The following is a 25,812-nucleotide window of genomic DNA, read 5'->3' on the forward strand; positions in this document are numbered from 1 at the left end:
GATGTAGCCAGGAGTAATCCTGGCCGTCCTCGCAACACGCTGGATTGCAGAGGATGATTGGCCCATGACCCCTTCGCATTTAGGACGTAGACCGGCGTGGTAGCCTCTCTGTTGAGCCTAGGTGGGACTAAAATGTGTTGATCGGTCGAGGTCGGCCATGACCTGATGGTGTGTCCGGCCGAAGTTGATCGAGCATGTTGGGTAAGTTCGTGCACCCCTGTTGGGAAGTATTATCTATTAGAATAGTCGTGTCCACGGTAACGGACGCTCGGAGTTGTATCCCGATCGGTACAACCAGAACTGGATGCTGAGGCATGAAATGGAAATGATGGCTCCGGGATTGCTTTCTCGCAGGGAGTCGAGGAAGTAATCTTTGTGCGATGTTACAACATACTTACTACTATTATGCTATGTTACTCTTATCTCTTTTGATGCTGCAAGATGCTTGAAGATGCTAGTCTTTGATAGGCTAGGCTTTCCCCCTTCTCTTCTGGCATTATGCAGTTCAGTCCACAGATACACCCCATTCCTTTGATAGTGATGCATATTCAGTTTAGATCTGATGTAAGTCTTGCAATTACTCTGGATGAGTACTCATGGTTGCTTTGCTACCCCTTTTTCCCCCATACCCGATTGTTGTGATTAAATGACGGATTCCAGGAGCCAGATGCCACCGTCGATGACTACTACTACTCCCGACGGTGCCTACTACCATGTGGAGACCGCCAATGACCATGAGTAGCTAGGAGGCTCCCAGGCAGGAGGCATTGCCTTTTTGATCGATGCTACTTTTGTGCTAGCCTTCTTAAGGCAAACTTGTTTACCTTATGTTATGTCTCTACTCAGATGTTGTTGCTTCCACTGACTCATTTGTATTACAGCTTATGTATTCGAGCCCTCGAGGCCCATGGCTTGTAATATAAAGCTTCTATAATTTTAAATTTGTCTAGAGTTGTATTGTGATATCTTTCGGTGAGTCCCTGATCTTGATCATACACATTTGTGTGTATGATTAGTGTATGATTGAATCGGGGCGTCACATAAAATGAATGACTATGCTGTTAGAGTAGCAACTAGAGGAGGTAAAATGACTCAAGAACCACTTTATCCCAAAGGTCAGCCTAAAAGGATTGAACAAGACTCCCAAAGAATTAATACCGATGCACCTAGTCCTTCTAAAAAGACAAAGAAAAGTGATAGGACTTTGCATACTTGTAGTGAACCTGAGATAGAAAAACCTTCTGAAAATAACAATGATGTCTCTGTCTCTGATGCTGAAACTCAATATGGTAATGAACATTCACCTAGTGATAATGAAAATGATAATGATGATGTTCATGAAGATACTCAACCAAACAATGATAATGAACCACATAATGATGTTGAAATAGAACCAGCTGTTGATCTCGAAAACCCACAACCTAAAAATAATCGTTATGATAAGAGAGACTTTGTTGCTAGAAAACATGGTAAAGAATGAGAACCATGGGCTCAGAAACCCTTTTTGAATACTGCATGGGCTGTTATTGATTGCAATAAAAGCAAAGTCACTTTTCATATCAATGCTAATGAGCATACGGTGCACTTTCCGAAGAAACAATTTCAAGTGAATGGTATTAGTGTTATTGGAAAGTCTCTTGAAAATTACTTGGAAGCTTTTAGCTTCCTCTTCCTACTGCCAAAAAGAAATATGAAATACTTATTGTTGGGGATATGCATATCCCCGTTAAGGTAACTTAGTGTTTTGCGAAAGTTCTTCGGTTTCATGCTAATCGAAAGTGGTTGTTAATAAGACTTGATCAAACTTATTGATGAATTATTTTTGAGAGGCATGTGGTCGATGAATTTAGTAATCACAACCTTCTATACCCACTTTTTATTTTTTTTATTTTTAGTTAAATACAATAAATGCCATGTTTATCCAATTTTCTGAATTTTCCATACAATAAAAAGGTGCCCAAAAATAAAAGTGCTCAGAGTGCCCTGAAATTTTGACACGTTTTTTTCTAAATACTTAAGTATTTTTGATGCAAAAAACACCACAGGGGGGTGCCCCTGGTGCCCACAAGGCACCAAGGCGCACCACACCCTCAAGTCGCGCCCTGGTGGGTAGTGGGCCCCACGTGGCCCTCCTCACTTATCCCTTCATCTCATATCATCACCTACCTCTAGAAAAAATCTCTCTTGGTCTCTCTCGCTCTCTCGCGTGTTCTTCCTCTCAAACCCATGGATTTCGATATCTTTGCTTGAAGCTCCGTTTTTGAAACTATTTTGGGGGATTGCTACTTGGTATGTGACCCCTCCATTGCTACAATTTGTTTTTGTTCTAGTGGTTTATATTTTGAGTAATTAGCTACACTTGGTGCTGCTGTAAATGAGCTTGCATGTTGAATTCTTTGAGTTCCAAGTAGTTTGAATGTTTGATATAGCCTCTAGAAATCCATATGAGTAGTTGCTATCAATCTTGTGAAGTATTGTTGATATATTTTGTGTCCCAAAAAATTCCAGAAATTGTTCGCAAATAAAAATGCACCTCTTTAGGACTTTTTCGAGGAGGAGGTCCTCTAGGGCATCATCGAGCGAGAGCTCCATACGACAGTCCTATGTTGAGCCAAGTTAAATCTCGATGTGGGATGCCACTACCAAATCATGCTTATAAATATGACAAGTTTTATAAATATAATCATCACTACTTTTTATAACATAAGTATCATCACAATAATCATCATAAGTAGAAACTTTGTTCTCATCATAGATAGGAGGCGTGCAATCATCATAGAAAATTTGATCATTCCGAGGAGGGGGACTAAAAAGATCATCATCATTAAACATAGCATCCCCAAGCTTGGGACAAACATTAATTGCAGCAAATAAATTCTCAAACATGTCATTCTCATCAAACATAGCATCCCCAAGCTTGTGCCTTGTCATATCATAAGCATAATCACTCTCATCATTAATAGTATGAATAGCACCAATGGTATAACAATTGCTATCATCATAATTTGCCAAGTTGGTGCCAAAAAGATTTCCAAGATTATAAGAAGATCATTATCTTCCCAATCATAATCATCACAACAAGTAATAGGCATAAAAAAAATCCTCATTAATAGTGCTCTCGGACATTGTTCCATAAGACAAAGAAGCAATATCATCAAGCGCATCCTCTTCCACAATTATTTTTGATTCACTTTCATGCGGCACAACAATAATAGGGGAAACATTTTTTGGCAGAGATACCTTTTTACCTCTATTCTTTCTTCTTTTCTTCTTCTTCACCACACCATGTGTGGGTTTAATTAATTTTTTCAAGCTTGTTGTTGAAGAGATTGATTGGATAGGCAGCTCCTCCTTGTTACCTGATTCATCATAATAAACACTAGGAGGGTATTGGGAAATATTTTCCCTTACATTAGTACTCTCTTCATATTCTATTTGTTTTCTTGTCTTTAGATAGTTGGGAATATAAGTATTGTCAATGCAATTTACTGCACAAAACATATAAATTTCCTCTAGATCAAAATCAAGAAATCTCTCGAGATTAAATTTTGGAATACCCTCAGTTATGCGTTTCATGTCTTCATACCCCAAAAGAAGACTAAGATCTTTATGATTCTCGAGGTTAATCAAGTTACCACAATTTCTGGACACGATTTGATCATGAAACAATTTGCATTGGAGATTTAAATGACCATGTTCATTCCGAAGTTCACAAGGATGGCAAAAAAGTTAAATCTTTCAGCACAATCATCTAGCCTCTCTTGCAACTTTTTCGTTTCTAAACATTTATATTTCTTTCAAAATCTATCTTCCCTTTTTGGTGTACGAAACCACCTGGAAGCTATTCTTTCCGATCGATCTATCCAAGAGTTCGTACTAAAATAACACCAAATAATTTCAGATCCATAATACTCAATCCAACACAAAGAACCTCAAAGAGTGCCCCAAGATTTCTACCGGAGAAACGAAGAGAAGAACGTGCATCAACCCCTATGCGTAGATTACCCCTATGTCACCTCGGGAATCCGCGAGTTGAGTGCCAAAACATATATCAAGTGAATCAAAATAATACCCCATTGCCACCACAGGTATTCATATGCAAGACATATATCAAGTGCTCTCAAATCCATGAAAGTATTCAATCTGAAAAAATGAAATCTCAAAGGGAAAACTCAATTCATCACAAAAGATAGAGAGGGGAAAACACCATATGATCCAACTATATTAACAAAGCCCACAATACATCAAGATCGTGACATATCAAGAACACGGGAGAGAGAGAGAGATTAAACACATAGCTACTGGTACAAACCCTTAGCCCCGAGGGTGGACTACTCCCTCCTCATCGTGGTGGCCGTCGGGATGATGAATATGGCCACCGGTGATGATTCCCCCTTCCGACAGGGTGCCGGAACGGGGTCTAGATTGGTTTCTCATGGCTACACAGGCCTGCGGCGGCAGAACTTCTGATCTAGGGTTACCCCCAGGGTTTTTGGAATATTTGGGAATTTATAGGGTGAAGAGGGGATGAGGGAGGCCACGGAGGTGGGCACAACCCACCTGGGTGCGCCTAGCCCCCAGGCGCGCCCTGGTGGGTTGTGCCCCCTCGTGGCACCCACCACGTGCTGCTCTGGCCCAATGGATGTCTTCTGGTCCATAAAAAATCCACAAAAAGTTTCGCGGTGTTTGGACTCCGTTTGATATTGATATCCTGCGATGCAAAAAACAGCAACTGACACTGGGCACTGGGTCAATAGGTTAATCCCAAAAAATGATATGAAGTTGATATAAAATGATTGTAAAACATCCAAGAATGATAATGTAACAGCATGAATACTTCATAAATTATAGATACGTTGGAGATGTATCACTTTACCATGCCTGTAGAACAACTCTGTGCTGCATGCAAAATTCCATATTGGGGTTCGCTCGGCGAACAACCAAGATCTGAGTATGAGATGTTTTTATCTAATCTTTGTCGTGGTGAGGATAGAGGAGTGTCAGAAGCTAGACTAAAAGTATGCAATTTCTGTCAATCCGTTACTTTGCACTCTTTAATGGCAAATGTATCATGGGAAAACAAGATTGCAGTACCCTTTGTGCCCCAGACTTGAGCCTCATACACACTGCACTGACCAGGATTAAATGTTATAATCTTGGAGAAATCGTTGCGCGGAGGCTGCAATGCAATGCAAATAGTGGTCACTTTTATGGAGGGATTTATGTCTCCCATATAGCTGAAAAGCTGGGCGTGCCACCTTGGCCCAATGATCCTATTTTACCTACCCAGTACCTAGACTTTGGGGCCATGTAGCGCCATGAATTTATTAAATACAAGACCACTAATTATAAATATAACTTGATGTTCGATAAAAAAACATTGTATCTGTTATCTTGCCTCCACCTCCTCTCTTTGATTATGAGGGGATAAGAAGATACTACATTTATGAGAGCGAGGTGCGCGAGTACAATGCGGTAGTAGCGGCCGCTCGCCAGGTTGACGAGGTTGCACCGAGAGCCTCCATGAGCTATCATTCTAACTATTACCTGAGCCGCGGGTGGTGATTACCAAGTTAGGACAAAAGCCTAAGCTTGGGGGAGTACGTATTTCCACCGGCATTACATTCATGTTCACACATTTCATTCCAGTTGTCGGTGTCCACACTTTTTCTTTGTATTATGCATGCTAGTTTTATTTTCTCGCTTTCTTCTTGTGTGTTTGAAAAACTTTGAGAAAATCTAAAAATATTTCTCACTTCTTTTGGGTTTCTCTTTCTAGTTTAAATTAGTTGTAGTATTAAAAGAAAACCCAAAAAGATTTCTCATTTCTTCTTTTGCTTGTTGGGAGCTTTCCCATCTAAATAGTTTTTCTTGTTTTTGTTTTTCCTTTTTTTAATTTGCTTTCTTCAAGAAAACCTAAAAAATCCAAAAATATTTCAGTGTGTTTCTCTGAAGTTCTTTTCCTTTTTATTGAGTCGTACCAAGGAGAAGACCACGATGAAAATGTTGAGTGGTCTCATATGCATTATTGTTGATCTAATAAAGAGCCCAAATTACCTTGTCTTCTCCTTTTGAATAAAATATTTGCAGATTCCATCTTAGTCCACGGCACTCTTGCACCATTATTATTTTCACATCATTCGGTCATGCAAGTGAAAGGCAATAATGACGATATACGTTGAAGTGATTGTGGCAGGAAAAGCGGGTATGAACTCAACTTGTTTTTTGTAAATATGTTTAACTCGGTATCCATGATTCAGCATATTATGATAAAACATGTTTATGATAACAATTAGAGATTATAGGTGCTCATGCCATGGTTAAATAGTTAGGAGTGAATAATGATTTATCTTGAGTGTCAACATGCATTAAAATGATTGTGATGTAGTATGTTGATATGGTATCCTCCTTTGAATGTTTCAAGTGGCTTGACTTGGCACATGTTCACGCATGTAGTTGAATCAAAACCAACATAGCCTCCATGATATTTATGTTCACGGTGTTTATATCCTACTCATGCCAGTATTCAATGTTGATTATTCATATTGCATGTTCATGACCGTTTTCGCTCTCTAGTTGGTCGCTTCTCAACCTATTTGCTAGCCTTCACCTGTACTAAGTGGTAATACTGCTTGTGCGTCAAAATCCGTAAACCAAAGTTATTCTAGATGAGTCCACTATATCTACCTATATGCTATATTACCTTTCCATTCTAAGTAAAATTGCATGTGCCACCTCTAAATTTTCAAATGAACATTTGTTTTGTGTGCCCGGACTGCTCATGGAGCAACAGGGGTGGTCAGTATCTTCCATGCTAAGCGGGTTATTCTGAGTGTTTATTCACTCGTCCTTGCACAAGAGGGGCTGGTAAAAGGGTTGCGCAATCCCGAAATCAAAATTACAAATAATTAAACAAAACTCCCATGGGCTATTGTTGGTATGGAGGGCACCCGAGGATTCAGCTCGCCATGGCTTGTGTTTGTTGGTGGAGGGGGAGCAGACTTTACCTTTATCGCCTGGGAACCGCCGCTAATGTGTTTAGCATGGAAGATATCGATAACTCTTGGTCATAACATTGACAGGAAGGGTATGCCTCCCAAAATTATATTTATCTCTAATTTAAGCTTCAAACTCTGGCACCTCTACAAATCCCTCCTTCCCCCTGTGAAGGGCCTATCTATTTACTTTCATGTTATTTTACTTTTATGACTGAGTTATCACCTTCTCAAACAAGCACGAGTCCTGAGAGAACTATTGTCATCCTCATGCATTGTGTATAGTTAATGTTGAATGCATCATGACTGGATCTCTTCTACCATGAATTACAAAGTCGCTGCTTGAACTTTGGAGGTGCTCTGCATTTATATTTTGCAGTCTCAGAAAGGGCTAGCGAGATACCATTGTTGTCATATTATATCATGATTGTTTTGAGAAAGTGTTTGAAGGAAATATGCCCTAGAGGCAATAATAAAGTTATTATTTATTTCCTTATATCATGATAATGTTTAATATTCATGCTAGAATTGTATTAACCGGAAACATAATACATGTGTGAATACATAGACAAATAGAGTGTCACTAGTATGCCTCTACCAGGAATCATTATTTTCCGCGTAATAAGGAGGCACTTCCTTGCTACGGCTGTGGACCCAGCTGCCAGCCTCTCCACGTATAGTACTCTTCCGATGGAAGTCGGTCGTTGACTACATTAACCACGTCGCGCCGAGAGCACCAAGGCGATGGACGACGGCGAGGCCTAGGAAGGGGACGATGCGCAGCCGGGGAAGACGTGGCAGTGGATGCCCACGCGGAGAGGAGTACGAGGGTTCACTGGTTCGACTGCGGTGTGAGGCTGCCGCTGCCACATAATAACAGGGGGTGTGGGTGAGTGGAGGGATGGCCTGGCCAGCGGTGGGAGTAGTAGGGGTGGTGAGGCCTCCGCGGCAGCACAGCCGGCCATGGAAGGCAGGAGCAGGCGGCATGACCGGCGCTTCTTTGGGCGGCTGGAGCAAGAAGACCAGAGGTTGAAGAAGCACGACGGTCGATGGATGGACATCGTATGGTAACTGCAGCTAGAATCGTTTATATTGACTAAGTTGACAAAGCCCTTGGTACGCGTCAACTTAGTAGGCCCATAGGCCAGCTTCCGAAATGGTGCGCCCTAGATGTCAGGGGGAGGAATCATTTTTTGGGCGGGTGAAGCTAGAATATCCGAGATTGAAGAAGAAGCACGACATCCGTTGGATTGGCATCCAACGGCCACTTCTGCTAGAACCGTGTGTTGACTATAAGTTGACAAAGCCTTGCATACATGTCAACTATTTTTTAGGGGACCCGTCAACTTAGTAGGCCCACAAGTTTGTGGTAGAGAACTTATAGCCCATTTGAGATTTGTAAGAATGTACAACCCATTTTTGAATTCTAATGGAATTTACTACAGCCCATTTACAGTTTGTTAAAAGTACAACCCATTTTCTAGCTAGGACAATGATTAATAATTTCAACAAACCGTTCAAAACAGAATTCAATAAAATTTCCCACATTTTGATGGGATCCGAAATATTTATATCCCGAAATTTCTAGTGAGATTAAATACAATTTCAATATAAATTTGTACTCCCTCCATCCCGAAAAACATGTCGCACGCGTAGTTCACTGGTAATTTTACAAAAAGGACCTCACAGTTTCAAAACCATCTCAAACAAGTCCCCCCGCCATCGTCTTCTTCCTCCGCCATCGCGCGCGTGTCGCCAGGAGCCGACGCCGCCCGACTGCGTGATTCGTCGCCCACCAGGAAGTGATCTGCTGCCGTCACTACGTACCTGCACCGTCGCCGCCGTCGCCATGTACCTGCTTCGCCGCCGCCCAATCCTGTGCCGCCGTGATCTCCTCCCGCCGCGATTACCTGCGGCGTTGCCAGAACTTCCCGGCACCATCCGGTGGACCAGGAGCTCCTGCTCGTCCTCCTCGAGCTCCCGTACATCCTCCTCGAGCTCCCGTGCATCCTCCTCGAGCTCCCGTGTCTCCTTCTTGAGATCCCGCGGGTGCGCCGCCGCGATCCATCCAGTTGCGATCCCCTACGGGCGTCGCCGGAACCTGCCTCCACGATTCGATGGACCAGGACCTCACGCTCGTCCTCCTCTATCTCCCGTGAGTCCTCCTTGAGCTCCCGCGTGTCGCCGTGCTGCTCCTTCTCACTTGCCCGCGCGCCCGCACAGTTGCTTCTCCCCTTCCCGTGCACAGCTGGGTTGAAATTGAACCTGTGCGTCGTGCTCTACGTGCTGCTAGGCGGAGCTCTACGTGCTGCCCGTGCACAGCTGGGTGGAGCTCTACGTGCTGCTGCTATTGCTCCTCTGTCGTGCTACTGCTGATCTTCTGTACTGTGGGAGAACCTGAACCTGAACCCAAGCGCACAGCTGGGTTGAAATTGAACCTGATCTTCTGCTCGTGGGTTCCTCGGTGGCGAACCTGATCTTCTACCTGTGCTCCTCCGTTTGCACAACTGGGTTCCTCTGCCTGTGCTGCTGCTGATCCAAGTGAAGCCGTGTCGTGCTCGTCTGCACTCTGAAGAAGGTAGTCCATCCGAATACTGCTACCTGAAAGTTAGTGAAATGGTTTAATGTTAACTAAATCATGACAATGCCAATCATGGAGTAGATTCAGTTGCTAACTTAAAATTCATTATACAGAAAATGCTGCTTATTCTGCTGCTCCATTTTATTCAATGGTAGAGCTACTCCATTTTATTCCATTTTACCAAGCAATATTGGAGTACTTTGCTTCATACAGCTGCTACTCCAAATTCAGTATGCAAAATTAACAATAGGTTCATTTGCTAAATTAACAGTAATCCATTTTGAGCTACTGAATCTACTCTAACTACTCCATTTTAAACTACTGAAGCTACTGAAGCCTTTTGCCAAACATGACTGCACTTTAGGATCCAAAGTTGGGATTACACCTAACCATCATACTGAGAAAAACATATGCTGATCCAAAACTGGAAGTACTCCTTGTGGATTTGTCTCTTTTAGAAAAACTGGAATGTTCTGTTCATGCCAATTGGTGATATGTACATGTTGCAACATTAATATAGGATATCCTTTTATTCTGTAGCTATGTTCATTGGGATGGTCATTTTTATTTCTCTGAAAACGAAACAATGAATACTCCTTTCTGGAGTTGTGTTACTGAAGAAGTACATATGCTTTTCTTAATTCAGAACTGCACATCATTGTTATCACAAGAGAGGATAGCAACAAATACTCTATTTTATTCACAGTGTACGCCAAATTTATTTATAGTGTGCACCAAATGGAGTACACTGCAATTTCACAAGGAGCTTCAAATATCAGGAGCTTTTATTCACAGTGTACACCAAATTAATTTTCCTGACACTTCTCTACCATAGGCATGGTACTATGAGCAAGTAAAATTCAGCAAAACTACTCTAACTAGAGTAAAATTCTGTTAACTACTCTAACTAGAGAAAATGGCTTATGGTTAGAGCAAAGTGTAGAAATGGTGCCATGGCACCTACTTCTTGTTTGACTTGCATACTCATTTTGTGTGTGTATATTCTTGTTATGGTTCCATGGTGTACTCATCTTTTGTCATTGATGGCAGGAAACATAACTACAGATTTGAACTTGATGCCTCAAAAGGAAGAACATGAAACTATTGATTTGAACTTGATGCCTCAAGAGGAAGACGATGAAGGTATTAATTTGAATTGGATCCCTGAATAGGAGGAACCTCAAGTGGCAGAGAATGGAACTATGGATTTGAACTTGATGCCTCAAGAGGAAGATGATGAAGCTATGAATTGGATGCCTCAAGAAGATGAAGGGAAAGAGGATGAAGCTCAAGAGGAAGAGGATGAAGTTATCAATTGGATACTTCAAGAGAAGAGAAGAGAATTGTCAGATAAGGAGAGGCATGGTGTTTACTTCGCCTTGCTGGTAATCGAGCTCAGAGATGGGTCTGTTCAACCAGACGACAAGCTACTAGTCTCAAACCTGTTGGACATAAGTGTACGATCTGTTGAAAGAATCTGGGAAGAAGCCAAAAAGCAAATTGCCGATGGCAAAGAAGTAGATGTCTCAAGCAAGAAGCCGGGAAGATCTGGCCGAAAGAGAAAGGAGCTAGATCTAGAGAGGACCTCAACAATCCCACTGAATAAAAGAAGAACAATTCGATCTCTGGCACGGTCTCTAGGTGTGGCCCGATCGACCCTACATAAGAGGTTCCAGTTGAATGAGCTCAACCGCATCACAAGCACCGTGAAGCCTCACCTCAAGCTAGAGAACAAGCTTGCGATATTGAAATTTTGTATGTCCATGGTTGATGACAATTCGATATCAACTTCTCGGGCTATGTTCAAACCAATGACGAATATGGTTCACATCGATGAGAAGTGGTTTGACATGACGAGTGTGAAAAATAGTTACTATGTACTTCTAGGAGAGCCTGAACCGAAGTGCATCGTGTCAAACACTCACAGCATTGGGAAGGTAATGTTCCTAACAGCTATTGCCAGGCCTTGATATAACAATGAGGGGGAGCTAACATTCGATGGGAAGATCGGCATTTGGGCATTCGTCGAAGAGAGTGAGGCAAAGCGGACAAGTCAGAACAGAACAAAGGGAACAAAAGTGTTGACATCAGTGAAAGTAACCAGGCCTGTGTGCAGAGATTATCTGATCAATAAGGTTATCCCGACAATTTAGGATAAGTGGCCCGACGATGATGAGGGAGCAACAATATTCATCCAACAGGATAACGCAAAGCCTCATGTCCTTCCCAATGATGTAGCTTTTCGAGAAGCTGTGGAACAAACTGATCTTGACATCCGATTGCTACAACAACCCCCAAATAGCCCTGAGTTAAATTGTTTGGACCTCTGCTTCCATAACTCTCTCCAGTCTCTAACCGACTATAGGTCACCTACAAACATCCAGGAACTGGTACAAGGTGTGGAAGAGGAATTCGAGAACTACGATCCCGACAAGTTGCACCGAAGCTTTATCACATTAGAAGCAGTCATGTTTGAAGTTATGAAAGACAAAGGAGGAAACCAATATAAGTTGCCCCACCTGCACAAGGATCTCTTTCAAAATGCTGGACTGGAAATAACCAATGTATATTGCGACAGTCGGGTAGTTGTTGATACTAGGGCCACTATAGAAGAAATGGAAATTGCAATAGGAAAAGAAAATGAAAGGAAAGAATTAGCTAGAGAAGGGAAAAGAAAAAAAAGTAAAGGGAAGGGAAGGGAAGAAGTGGCCAGAGAAAGGAAAAGAATGTAGTCAAGAGGGGGAAAAGAGGCACTTATGTCATGTAGTGAGGTGCTCCTTGTGTATGTCTTGTGTAATCTTGTGTCAAGAGGGGACAAAGAGGCCCTTATGTCATGCCCTTGTGTATGCCTTGTCTAATCCTTGTATATCAACTCTTTGTTGGAATTTATTGGAATTTGGGTTATTTGGCTTAATTATTTGAATTAATTTGGGTTATTTGGATTAATTGAATTATTTGGATTTATTTGAATTAATTTGTGTTATTTGGATTTATTTGAATTAATTAGAATTAATTTTGGTTATTTGCATGGTCTATTTACTTTCAGTGTTGTTCCTTTTACTTCTTGGGTTTCCCTAGCCATGAATCTTTCTGCTCTCTATAATATGGTGAACACCTCCCCTTTTCCTAGCATTTAAAAAGAAAATGATCACCTAGTATAGTCTGTGATGTGACAAATGGAGGAACAAACAGAGCAGAAATTTGAAATTAGATATGCATCTGATGCCCTGCATATGGTCTCTCTAAAATTGAAATGGCAAGAATGGTGGGCGCGTCTGATACCTTGAAGAGGTTGTCTTTAGATGGAGAATGGAAATTAGAAAACAAATATAGTAAATTGTTCAGTAACAGAGTTCAAGGCAAGCTAGAATACAAATATGACCTCATTTCAATTCAGTTAGAGCAAACTATTCAGTTATAGAAATATTTGGATTTATTTGAATAATTTGGATTAAAACTAAATTTGTGCTAACTTACTTTGCAATTTAGGACAATATGGACCTGATTAACAATAGAAAATTAGAACATGTATTGTCAATACAGGTTTGGACCTGTACTGTCAAAAGAAAAAAATGAAGCAAAACTCTTGCAAATTTAGGGGCTAGTATTACTCCTGCTAGTATTTTCAAGATTCAGTGCCATGCAAATTTACTCCATCAAAAACAGAATCAAAAACATAATGTGGGAGTAGTAGTGGATATTTATTGCCATTGTTGATTATTCACTTCACAAGGTTAACTAGTACTCCATCGAAAACAGAATCAAAGATGGCATGGCTGAATTTAGAGACAGTAAAAATCTTACTGAAAACAAAATGCATCTTAATGCCTTTTTGAAACTGCACATGCCCTGAAATGCATTACCTTCAGACTGCTACTGCTCCCTAATATCTAAATTGGCTCCAGGGGTGCAAGCTATTCCTGTGAAGATCCTATACACCATTAAAAGAATAAACAATAACAGTTATGATGAATGGAAGAATATCTGGTATTAGTAGAATGAAGACTGAACTGAAAAACTGCAAACCTCATCTGCTCTAGCCTAGCTTCCACATCGTCCACTCGCATGTGGGCAAACAATTCCCCGATTTGGAATCGCACCACATCTTCATCAGACAAGATGAGTTCATTCCCAGCATCCTCGAGGTTTTCATTTGCTTCCTGGGACATAAGGGAACGGAATTTAGGGTGTGGTGTTTCAAGCAACATTTTGGTTTCAGTTGCAAATGTAGCATCTATGGTTCTATCAGAAATGAGCCTACTGCACTGTACAAAAATGCTGGCAGCCAAAGTTTTATAAGTTCTAAAAAATGCCACTAGATGTCGCAATGGCATGTCAGATCTATAAACAAACATGCTATTGTCAGAGGCTCACAACCAAAAATGTCAACATTGCAGTCACATAGTTTTGGTTTTTCAAATGATTAAATATCCTCATTAGGGAATGTTTCATTGCTCATTTGCCTGCAGTTCAACTTGAGATAAAGGTGCATCCAGAGGATATAAACGATGCATAAACTCAACAATTCTGATCTTTGCCTGAAGAAGATCACCACAAGCACACTGCAAGTTCACAAATAGCACAGGTGATGGATTGTGATGAAGCAAACAACTGCCAGGTTGGCATCCCTCCATCACTCAACCTGAATAACGCTCCAAGGGCAGGAATCCTCTCTTGAAGGGCTGGTTGCAGTTGCAACACAACAAGCAACAAGTAGGAATTTCGTCAATTGGACACGATACATCTCAAATGTCACAGCAACAGAGATTCAGAGAAAGTTGGATTAACAGTGTCGAAATCTAAAAGAATGGTGAGAGAATAGGAACCCAACGAGGATAATGAGGAATCCCTCACTCACTCACTCACCGTCGGGGTCGAAGAAGAAGACCTGGCGCGTGCAGCCGTCTTCTCGAACAGCTCGGTGCCGCGGGTCCTGAGCCCGGTGAGGAGGGAGCGATGAGGAGGGCTCCTTCTCGACGTCCAGATCCGGCGCCTCCGGGCTCTCCGACGGTGCTTCCGACGCAGCCGGAGTAGAGCGCGGTGGTAGCTGGGGAAATGCAAGATTTTTTTTAGGAAGGGGGAGCTTGGGGAGGCAGGCGAGCGGCAGCTGCGGCAGCGGAGCAGGAGGCAGCTGCGGCAGGAGAGCGGGGGATCAGGGGAGCTGCGGCGGCGGGGAGCAGCGAAACTACGGCGGCGGAGAGCAGCGCAGCTGCTGCTTCTGTCGGAGGACGAGGACGAGGATCGCGGGTTTGGTCGGGAGAAACTAGAGGTTTTTTTGCAAAAATGCCGCCACGACATGTTTTCCGGGACGGAGGGAGTATTACCTAAAAATCCAACGAAACATTGCGCGTGCAACAATTAATGAAATTAAAACTTTCAAAATCCAGAAACAATTTTTTATAAAGTAATTACGTGTTTGGTGCATTTTATTATAGTTACTATCCAGTTTTTATAATTACATCCCATTTATTATTTCTTAAAGCCCATTTTCTTGTTAAGCCTAATGCATCCCTCCTAGGAAAGATTTGCAGCCCAGCGGGGCGGAGAATAACAAGTTGACATTGCCTGGGTATTCCTCAAAAAAAAGTATAGCTGGGCTAGCCATTTTCGGCTTGAAAAATAATAATATTTGGGCTGGATATCTGGCCTGGGCTATACAGGCCAAAGCCCGCCCAGTTAATACCCTGCTCTCCTCTGAAACAAGGAAAACATCGCTCAAGAAAAACTATGCAGTGCTCACACCTCAAAAAGACAAATACTACTCGAGCTGTTTGGTCCCAGCTGTCGGCCGCTCCTTGTGTAATTCTCTCGTTTATTGACTACATAGGTCGACAATGGTGTGGGACCATGATGTCAGGAAAGGAGGAGGCAAAAAATATTAGAGCTATATATATAATAAGGAGGCACTTGCGTACGTGCGGCTATGGCCTTGGTGGGTCCCCATTGTCATCCTCTCCAAGTAAAGTCATCTCCTCATTCCTCATTCTGTTGACCATGTTGACAACGCGAGACGACGACACCACGACGAGCACAACAACTCGAAGGACGACGGAGAGGGCCTCGCGGGCCCTACGGATGGTCTGATACAGTGCCCGCTGCTCATTTGGGAAGCCAGGATCATAGGGCCACATGTCCGCGATGACATTGTCGTTCGCTTGTTCACCGGTGCTCATTGAAGAGACGGAGGTTGCAGCACAAGTCCTCCTGCGCTGGTATCTCTTCCACCATTAGGGCGTCGAAGTGGGCCGCAGCTACTCTATGGTAAACACGACATGAACCGGCTTGGACAGTGGTGCCGACTCCTGGTCGGAAGCTACGTCCATCGTCTGATTGTCGTCGCTCAGCTCGGCGAGCTTGCTGGCGAGCCAGCATGTCCGGCTACTAGACCGACCCGCTGCCAAGCACGAGTCTGACTGCCCTGGCCCACCCAGACTGCCTCCCTCGCCCGCACGTGCTTTCCGCCCGAAACGGTCAGCGCCGCCCGCCCCGCTTCCCGGTGCAGGCGATTGCTCCGCCTTCAAATGACACGAGTGTCGTCCGTCCGTTCGTCTGCCGCCCACATTAATGATACACGGTTGCCGAGGCAGCTACTCTGGTGCCACATGTCCGTCCCTTCGCCGCCCACCATTGCTATATAAACTGCTGCACCGGCCATAGCCGCAATCATCCGCCTCCGTTCCCTTTCTCCTGTCCACACCACTACTACCCACCATGGCTTCCTCGCGCTCCAGCGCTCTTTGGGATGGGCGGACGACGGACCACAAGGAGATGGCAGCCATTGTTGCCGACTACCTGGCCGGCAGGCAGCCGGAGGGTGACGACGTCCCAATGGAGAACATGGTAGTCGATGATCCGGCGCCAAGCCCCTCCTCCGTGCCATCCTCGCCGGTGCATTGCACCATGACCATCAGCGAGGCCCGTGCCCATTACATGGACACGGTGAGGCAGAAGTGTGAGGAGCAGTTCTATGAGGCACAGGCCGACGCCGCCTACAACCACCATCTCCTTCAGGAGCACCTGCAGGCGGAGGAGCAGATCATCGCGGAGCGGGTGGAGCAGGAGGCGCTTCTCGACTCGTAGTGCTCCGCCCGCGAGGGCCGCCTCGAGCACTGGCGGTACCGCATGCGGGTGACGGAGGCTGCGACCGCCTACAAAGAGGGCGACAAAGCGGGTGAGGCGCTGTTTGGCGAGACCGAGGACGACGCAGAGGACAATGCCGGCTCCGACGAGTCCCCCCTCCGCTGGCATCGACGAGGCCCTGCTCCGCTGAGGCCCCGTGGCGCCAACAGCGAGGCAGAGGACACCGCCGGCACCTAGGCAGAGGCCCTACTCTGCCGAGGCCCTGCGGCACCAACAACGAGGCAGAGGACACCGTCGGCTCCGCCGAGGTCCCGCCCCACTGGCATCGAGGCAGAGACCCTAATCCACCGAGGCCCCACCCCGCCAACAATGAGGTAGAGGACATCGCTAGCTCAGCCGAGGCCCCACCCAGTCGGCAACGAGGGGGAGGATTTCCCCCACTCCACCGAGGCGCTGCCCCACCGGCAATGAGACAGAGGACATCGCCGGCTCCGTCGAGGCCCCGCCTCACTGCCAATGAGGCCGCGCCATGCAAAAAACGAGGAAGAGTAGAACATGGTATGTCGCCGCCGCTCGGATCCAAGTAAGGCCATCGCTGCTACCCTCCGATTGAAGCCAAGCTAGGTTGTTTGACCATTGACAGACGATTAGCTTCTTGGCGGCCACGTGGAGTCGGAGAAGCTTCTGTTCGGCTCAACCGGACATGGGTGCTACGGTTAATTAATTATACCTCCAACGCACCCCTTTTTAGTTGAAGAATGTATGAAATGTAATGAAACCCGGCATGTTTATATGAAATCCGACAGTGTATGAATGAATTTAGTTTGATTTGTTTGAATTCTTGTATCACTGGCATTGGATGAACATGCAAAACAATACGTACTAGCATTATTCCCAGGGTGATCACCTCGTTTGCAGCAGTTTCACATGTACTCCCTCCGGTCCTTTTTAGTCTGCATATAAGTTTTGTCTGAAGTCTACTTTGACCAATCTTATAGAAAAAAGTATCAACATTCACAATGTAAAATCAACTAACTTGAAAGAAATCTAATATGCGAAGTAAAAATGAACAGAGGGAGTACAAAATTTAGCGTTCCTGTACATTGCAATCAAAACACGGGCCTGGCAATTCATAGAAAACATTCAAAAAAATTGATGATTATGCATCTCAGCGATTCACATGTCAGAGCCAATATTTACTTCACAACTAAAGAATAAAGAAAAGTTGATCGATGCTGCTAACAGCAAAGGGCGTCCCATTCAAAAATATCAAATGCATGTCTTCTTGCTAACATCAATGAGCAAAGTTTGACAAGGTTGTCCCATACCAAAATGTCAAATGCGTGTTGTTTTGTGTACATCAATGAGCAAAGTTTGACAAGGTTTTCCCAGTCCAAAATATCAAATGCCTACGATTGTGGAATGGGCAGGGTTTGCCATCAGTTCAAACATTGACATGGCACCTCGTGCTAAATAAACCAGCTGTTCTTTTTGTGTAGTTCCACCAAAATCAACCAAATTCGTGCGTAGCTTGTATGATTTCGCCTTAATATGTTGCAACACCATGAACATATCGGCACCTCCTTTCTTGTGGTGGAAATGAATGATTCGAGAATATTCGATGTATTCGTGAACATTTTGTGTAGTTCCCATTGAAATCAAGCTGAGCACCCCTGTTTGCATAAATACAAAAAAGTGATTAGTATAAAGCAAATTGTACTATGAATTGATAGTTTAAATAGTCAACCTACATGATCCATGCAGAGCGCACATTTTTTAAAATGGAACTCACCGGAAGGAATTGTAAAACAACATTGTACTGGCCACCACAGCAACAAAGATGGAGATCCGTGAGTCCTTCTGAGCTGAAGTTAGTTTGTTCTTGTGGGCAATAATGTAACCATCCTTCAATTACTCCCTTCTTAAGAAGAGAGGCTTGGCTTCTTTATCCTGGCATAATTGGAACTACGCACTTCACGTACTCCATATTCTTCTTTAGAGGAGGATGATCCTGTTGTGCAAATACAAGGGAACAACTAAATGCTAGCATCCCTGTTTGCTCGAAAAAAGGAAGGAAATATTTAAAACAACACAGATGAAGCACTTCTCAAGGACAATACCACTTTCTCATGACAGTATCTAAACAGTAGCACAACACCAATAGAGATGACAAAGCTCAATCATATGGATGAAATCCGTGGGCGAGTACCAACCTTTGTCAGGAGGCTTATTGTGTAGAGCATACAGATCAAACACTTCTCCGGAACCATCCGTTGTTATCTACTGTGGTTGCCATGCTTACTATATACTCCTCGATTAGTTTAATGTTTCCAACATCTTCTTGTGCAGTTCCACTAAAATATATGGTATCTTCAAAGAAGATCCCTGTTTGCACGAGTAGAGACAATTACATATTACATTAAGAGTGGCATCAAATCAGTGGCAAAACAATTGCTAGTTCCAGCCATAGCAATAAATTAAGATGCAAAACTATATCATTACTTGTGTCATCATAGTTCCAGTGCTTCATTACAGCACCGGGAGTTGATTTTTGTTTTTCTTCCACTTGTTCTTCCCCTTCATCACTTGGTTCAATAACAGACAAGCTTCGCCTTCATTGTAAGATTTGGCATGTCAATTAGGGAGCACAAGTATAGCACTAAACAACGACGTTAATTTTCAGATGAAAGTGGCAAAATACAGGCCAAAAGTTGTGAAATATCCTTATCTTAGCTCAGTGGGATATCATCGTGCACATACAGATTGGAAGTCTTGTCTCCATTTGTTCAGTTCCCAAAAATAAAGCAACATTAGCATACAAGTAGCACAACATATGGAAGAACACTACACAATCATGTGAAAGAAGGCTAGTACTGACCTCTCATGACGCGGAATTCAAATAACTCACAAGAAGAAGATCTGAACCAAATTTGCCAACACGGATAGGAATTAAGATCTCCTCTTGTGCAGTTCCACTAAGATCAAGTAATCAAGCAACATTGTCGGTGTTACATTTTGGTTGAACTGCACAAAACACTCTTAAAACAAAAGTGTTTTGTCCAGTGCAATAAAAGGTCACAATAGCAACCATGTGAAGTAGATAACCCTGTTTACACAGAGGTGCAAAGGAAACTACTAGTGGTCAATAACGGTGGATGACACAGAAGCCAACAAAAAGAAGCATCGAACTTATGTAAATGTGAAAGAAAGCAAGACAGTAGCATTTCTCAAACGGTGGCATTGATTAATATTAACAGAGAGATTATATTAACAATAAAATTCGTTAAACATGTAATTTGCTTTTAACTGTGGCATTGCATCAATTTTCCAGCGGCATTATTAGAGGGTGTTTGTTTACAGGGACATTTTGGTGTAGGGACTAAAAAAAGTCCGTGTCAGTCCCATCTAAACCAAACAGGAGGGACTTTTACGGACTAAAGAAAGAAGACCCCAAGGAAGTCTTTTTGGGACTTTTCCCAACAGTTGCCCCCGCCCCGCATCGTAGCTTGTCTCTATTAGTTCATTACTAGGGATAACATGGTCTTTTAGCATGTCATTTAATAACCTCTAGTCCATGTTTAGTCCTTGGAACCAAGCAGTTAGGGACTAGGGAGTTTTTAACCAAACAGGGCCTTAGATTAACAACAGCTAAAGAGTTGCACGGGACAGTGGACGCACCAGCACCATGTGCATCTACCGATGTATGAAGGGGTGATGCACAGTCTGTTGCAACAACGAACAAAAACAACCAAGGAGCATATTTGTGTTGGTCCCAATTTTGTTATCCTTAGACACCTTTCCCTATGTGACCGCAACAAATCTAGTCCCGCTCAAACTCTACAGCCTTGTCCCCCAAATCAAAAGATCAGTTCATTACAAATGTGCGTACTGCGTTTGTCATTGTTTCCCCTTTTCGACCAACGTAGGTGCTGGATAGCCAGTTTGTACTAGTACTTTCCCCCTTCCTTTCCTCTTTGAACCACGTCCTAGATTCATGCTATACAACTTTCCCCACTACTTTCCTGTTTGATCCAACACCTAGATTCGAGTGCAGAAGCATAAAAAGCCCACATCCAGCTAGAGCAATGCATGTGGAATAAGTAAATTATACCTTAAGGTTCTCGAGGTGTGGTTCGGTGGGCGGCCGGAGGCCATTCGGCCCACACTATGTACAGCGGCGAGGAAGAAGGGGTCAGAGGCCCTCCCGCGCCACCGCTGGGTGAAATAGAACAACTGCGCCGGTAGTGGATTCCCTCCCTCACCGACAGCGATAGCGTTAAGCCTCCTTCCCTTCCCGGCGGATGGATCCTACCAGCTCTTTGACCAGTAGTGAGGGGGAGAGAGAGAGAGGCCAACGAAGTCTTGTTTAGATCTGGAGAGGGTGAGAGAGTGTGAAGAGAGCAACTACAAGCGCTGAGGCTCCAGCGTGTATATATATACTGGAGAGAGAGTGTGAAGAGTGCAAACCCTAGAAAACAAGTACCGAGGCTGCAGCGTATACGTGATGAGGTGATTATACAGTCACTACGAGATCGTATAGCTCCATATCCATCCATTTTGACCAGTCAAAGAATCCTCCTGGCACCGCCCCTGATCACTTTCTCTCTCTGTCGTGCAGGGCCTACCTATCATTGGGTGGAAGAAAGAAGTCGAACAAAAACAAAATTATGCTCAAGTGTAGTTACCGAAATCGAGACCTCAAGTTTGATGAGCAAACAGGCTAACCAGCTCCACCACACCCACGTTATGTTTAACGAGAGGAAAATAACCTTTAATACATTCATGCATTCGTGTGACAAGCATGCCGTGTTTTTTTTGCGTGGGAGTCATTGGGATTTAAATCATAATCGTGTCATGTGGCTTTGGTGGTAAGGTCTTTTGGGATTTAAAGCAGTGTTGGTACTACAGAATTAATGCATCCTTAGTCACCTTACTTTTCTCCACGTAGCACGTTGGGTGCCACCAGTCAGAGGATGAACAAACAAATTAATAAGAAAACTTAAAAGCACCAGTGGTGTATCTTACCTCACACATCTCGCTACTGCTCGTGAACACTGTCCAATTAATCCCTCTGTTCGCTCATGTACTATTTTAAGTGAATCCTTATTAATAACATGCACACAATTTTGGGCACTTGTATTCGACCTAAGTCAGTGTGCCACCGTATCTCGTACTACTCCATCTGTCTAGGTGTAATAAGTCACGTTAGAAGGTGCAGCGGGACCAAGGTGCAAGAAGATTTTTTTTTCGAAACAAGGTGCAAGCAGATTGGAGGAGAAGGAGAAACTTGACTGGTCCTTCCTCCAATCAAAGCCCTGATTTCTGTCTCTAAATGCAACAATTAATCACAACAACTAAGAGATGTCATTTTAGCTACCATGCAGGGCCACGTATTAACTCGCATGCATCAACGCGTAGTTGCACTCCATGCATTGGGTTTTCGGGGGAGATAACAAGGTAGAGTAAGGAGCGTTTGGTTACATTGCTAGGCTGGTCATAGTGGTGAGTAACTTAGACTAGTAACATGCATATGTTACTAGTCTATGTTATTACTTTGATAGTAGGTAGTAACATATGGATGGTAACATGCAAGTCTTCATTAATTGAGATATAGACTCATTTTACCTCGGTGTGTGTGTGTGTGTGTGTGTGTGTGTGTTAGACTAGTCACAGTGGGGAGTAACTTAGAGTAGTAACATGCATATGTTACTAGTCTATGTTGCTACCTCCACACTTGGTAGTAACATATGTATTGTATCATGCATCACTGCATTTATTACGTTGTAGACTCATCTTTTCTTGATATGTGTGATGTTACAGTAACTAGATATGTTACCACATGCCTCTCTTTCTTCATTTATTATATGTCACATCATCTATTTTGCCTAGATAAGTGTGATGTTACCACCTATGTTACTCCCACTTTGGGTAGTTTTAGAAATAGCGACACATCGACCTACTCCTACAGAGAGATGGTGTGTAGTGTACTATTTAGCCGCGAGAGTCGGTGCATCCTCTCATTCCCGGGCGTCCGGTCGGGACAGGCGGGATAGCTACCACGCCCGCTCCTGACCAGCCTGGCCCACCCAAAGCCCCTCCATCGCCCGCGCGTGCTTCCATAGAATCAGTGCCGCATTCATGCTCGGGCAAAGTGGACGCGACCTCTCACTAGCGCATGTGTTGAAGGGAGAAGCGGATTAAAGAATGATGGTTGCTTCATCCGTCCAACTTACTATTGGGTCTATGTGATTTGATGACTCATTGGTCATTATTACTGAGGTGGTAGGACTGCTAGATGTCCCATGCTTTCGGCGAAAGGAGGTACTACTAGATTACAATTTTCTCCATTCTCAGCAGAGGAGTGCGAGAGCAGTGAAAACATGCAGGCTCTGTGATTACATGGCCCACCTCACACTATCACCATATTTTTCTGGACACCTTGCGACACCTAACTCTTTACATAGTACTAGTATAGTACGTACTGTAATTTATCAGCGAGATAAATTTGTACAATGCTATGCAGCTTCCAGCTTCTGTTTCATGTATCTTGCGTCCAAGCTTGCCCACTGCAACATTTCAGCAAATACAAAGGAGACTAACATGCATGCTATTGCATCTCAATGATTGACAGATCATAGCCAATATGTACTCCCTCCGTTCCAAAATAAGTGTCTCAACTTTATGCAAACTTTAGTACAAAGTTGTACTACTACTAAAGTTGACACTTCTTTTGGAACAGAGACAGCTAAAAAAATGATCCATGCAGTCCCTAGACCTTGAACCGTAAACCCTAAGGCCTCCTGTGACAGCCTGATTTTGCCCTCTCTTATTTGCATGATTTTCATTTGGATTTATTTTGAAAGTTGGGGTTTCTGAATCTTTTCATATGGACTTAAACACTTGGGTACCCTTGGATTTCACCCAAGGGCATCATTCCCCTCTCTAATCATCATTCCCCTCTCTAATCATCATTCCCCTTCTGATCCATCTCAAAATAATCTTGGGAATATTTTTCTTAAATGAAAAATATTCATTTTCTTCTCTAAAACCCCAGCTAGTTCAATGAGCTCCAAAGCAACCCTCATTTTTATGGCCCACAAAAATCTGCGAAAATTCCCAAATATTCTTTGAACCCTAGGACACCTTCCTGAGCAAAAATATTTCATCACTTTTTGGAATATTTTTGCTACAGAAAATATTTTCTGTTCTGGACAGAAATGGTGATTTCTACAGCAACAACCATTTTACTTGCTCCTCTGTGCCTGAATTTTCTTGTGCATCATCACCTTAGTAGATGATGGCTAGCCACCAAAGCACAGCCCCCAACTCCCAGCCATTTAACCTCAGTAACACCTCAAAGTTACTGATCAGAAGCTTACCTAGCGTGTGAAATCTTCTCTACTGCACCTGGAGCCAAACCAAGGCGTGGTAACATTCAAAACTACCACGAACAATGTGCCAGACATGGAGTTTGGGCTTAGGTCGGCATGAGGTCATAGTTCACGCGGTGACCGCGTTCGTCCAGGCGGGCTGGCATGCAGCCGACACGCTCTGTGACGCGCCCGAGCCTCTGTTGCTCGTGTGCTCGCTTCCTCGCCTGCCTAAGCGTGCCAAACCTCGCCACCATCATCGTCTCAACGCCATTTATTCCTACCTAGCGGTCACCGCAGCGAGCACGGGCACGGTCCGGCCAACCCAATAGTGCGGTGCGCACTATGCTCATTGCCATCTCCTCGTTCCTGTGCTCATCCCCGCTCGCCCACAGTTCCCGCCTGAGCTGCGTCACCTTCTCCCCCTCTCACTGACGCCGCTCGTTGCCGGGCACCGTGGATAGGTGTCCACCGGCGGAGCCCGAACCCCCCTCTCCGCTCGCCTATAAATGGAGCCGCCCCCAGCCTCCTCGAGCACCATCCACCACTCCCACACACCCCACAAACGCGTAGGAAGCCGTAGCCCGGCCGGGCAGGCCTCGGGCCGCCGCCCTCGAGCTCGAACTCGCCGGCGATCCCCTCTTGTCACCGCAGTAGCTCCAGCCCCTCCCAGGCCAGGGCGATCCTTCCAGGGCCTCCGCCTCTCTCCGGAGAAGCCATCCCTTCCCCCTGGAGCCCCTGGAGCTGCCTCTGCTTGCCATCTTCTTCATCTTCGGCGAACCCTGCCCTCTGCCTCTGTTTGCGAGGAAGATTCTGACGCCGTCCGACCGTCCCTAGCTACGCTACGGGTACGGGCAGGTGCGCCTCAACCCCCTCTCTCGATCCCTCCCTCTGGTTTTGGCCAAGGAGCCCTCGTCGTCGACGAGAGCTCCGGCGAAGCCGCGACCTTCCTCTGTTTCCTTCTCCCCTCCTTCTCACCTAACTAGCGGAGCCCGCTAGTTAGCCACTCTGTACGCACGCGAAGCGGTACGAGTGGTGGCGCCCTGAGGCTTTACGCCTTCGACGTCACCCCCTAGTCTGTTTATTTAAATTCAAATTTCATTCAATTCCAGAGAGCTTCAAACAGCCATAACTTTTCAACCATAAGTCCAAATGAGTTGATTCTTTTTGCATTATGTTCTTTGCAAGGAAATCTGGCATCTCACCAAAAATGAGATTTTTCTAACCTGTCTAGAATTTCTGGTGATTTTTAGAAGAGTTCTTGATATTTTCTTCTTGTGTTTAAAATTATTTTCAGAGGGTGAGGCTTGTCTTGAGGATCACCAGAAGGCTTGTGAACCTCATCTTCACTAAGGCAAGCCACAACAACATTTTCATGGTGGCATTTCAATATTGATGAATTTATTACTTGAATTGAATGATTAATCCATGCATTTTAAATAACTATTATGTTATTTATATATTGTTAAAGTGTGTGCTGGTATTGTGCTTGATTTACAGAACCTTGAAACTAGTTTAGTTGGTAAAGAGGCTAATATCTAATTATGGTAATGATAAAATGAGTTGTTACGTGTATGAATAATTGCTTAAAGTTATTTTCTTGCATAAATAAATAGTTAAATTTGCTAGAATATATCATGTTTAGTGCTGGTGTAGCTATTTTACTTAATTTCCAGAATGTTTGAACCTAACTTGATTGTTAAAGAAATTAGGATTTGCTACAGGTGATGATGGTAGAATCTTTGCTATGCATATGAGGAATTAATCGAAGATATTTTCTTGCATG

The sequence above is a fragment of the Triticum dicoccoides genome, chromosome 4A, assembly GCF_002162155.2.
Source record: "Triticum dicoccoides isolate Atlit2015 ecotype Zavitan chromosome 4A, WEW_v2.0, whole genome shotgun sequence".
Lineage (NCBI taxonomy): Eukaryota > Viridiplantae > Streptophyta > Magnoliopsida > Poales > Poaceae > Triticum > Triticum dicoccoides.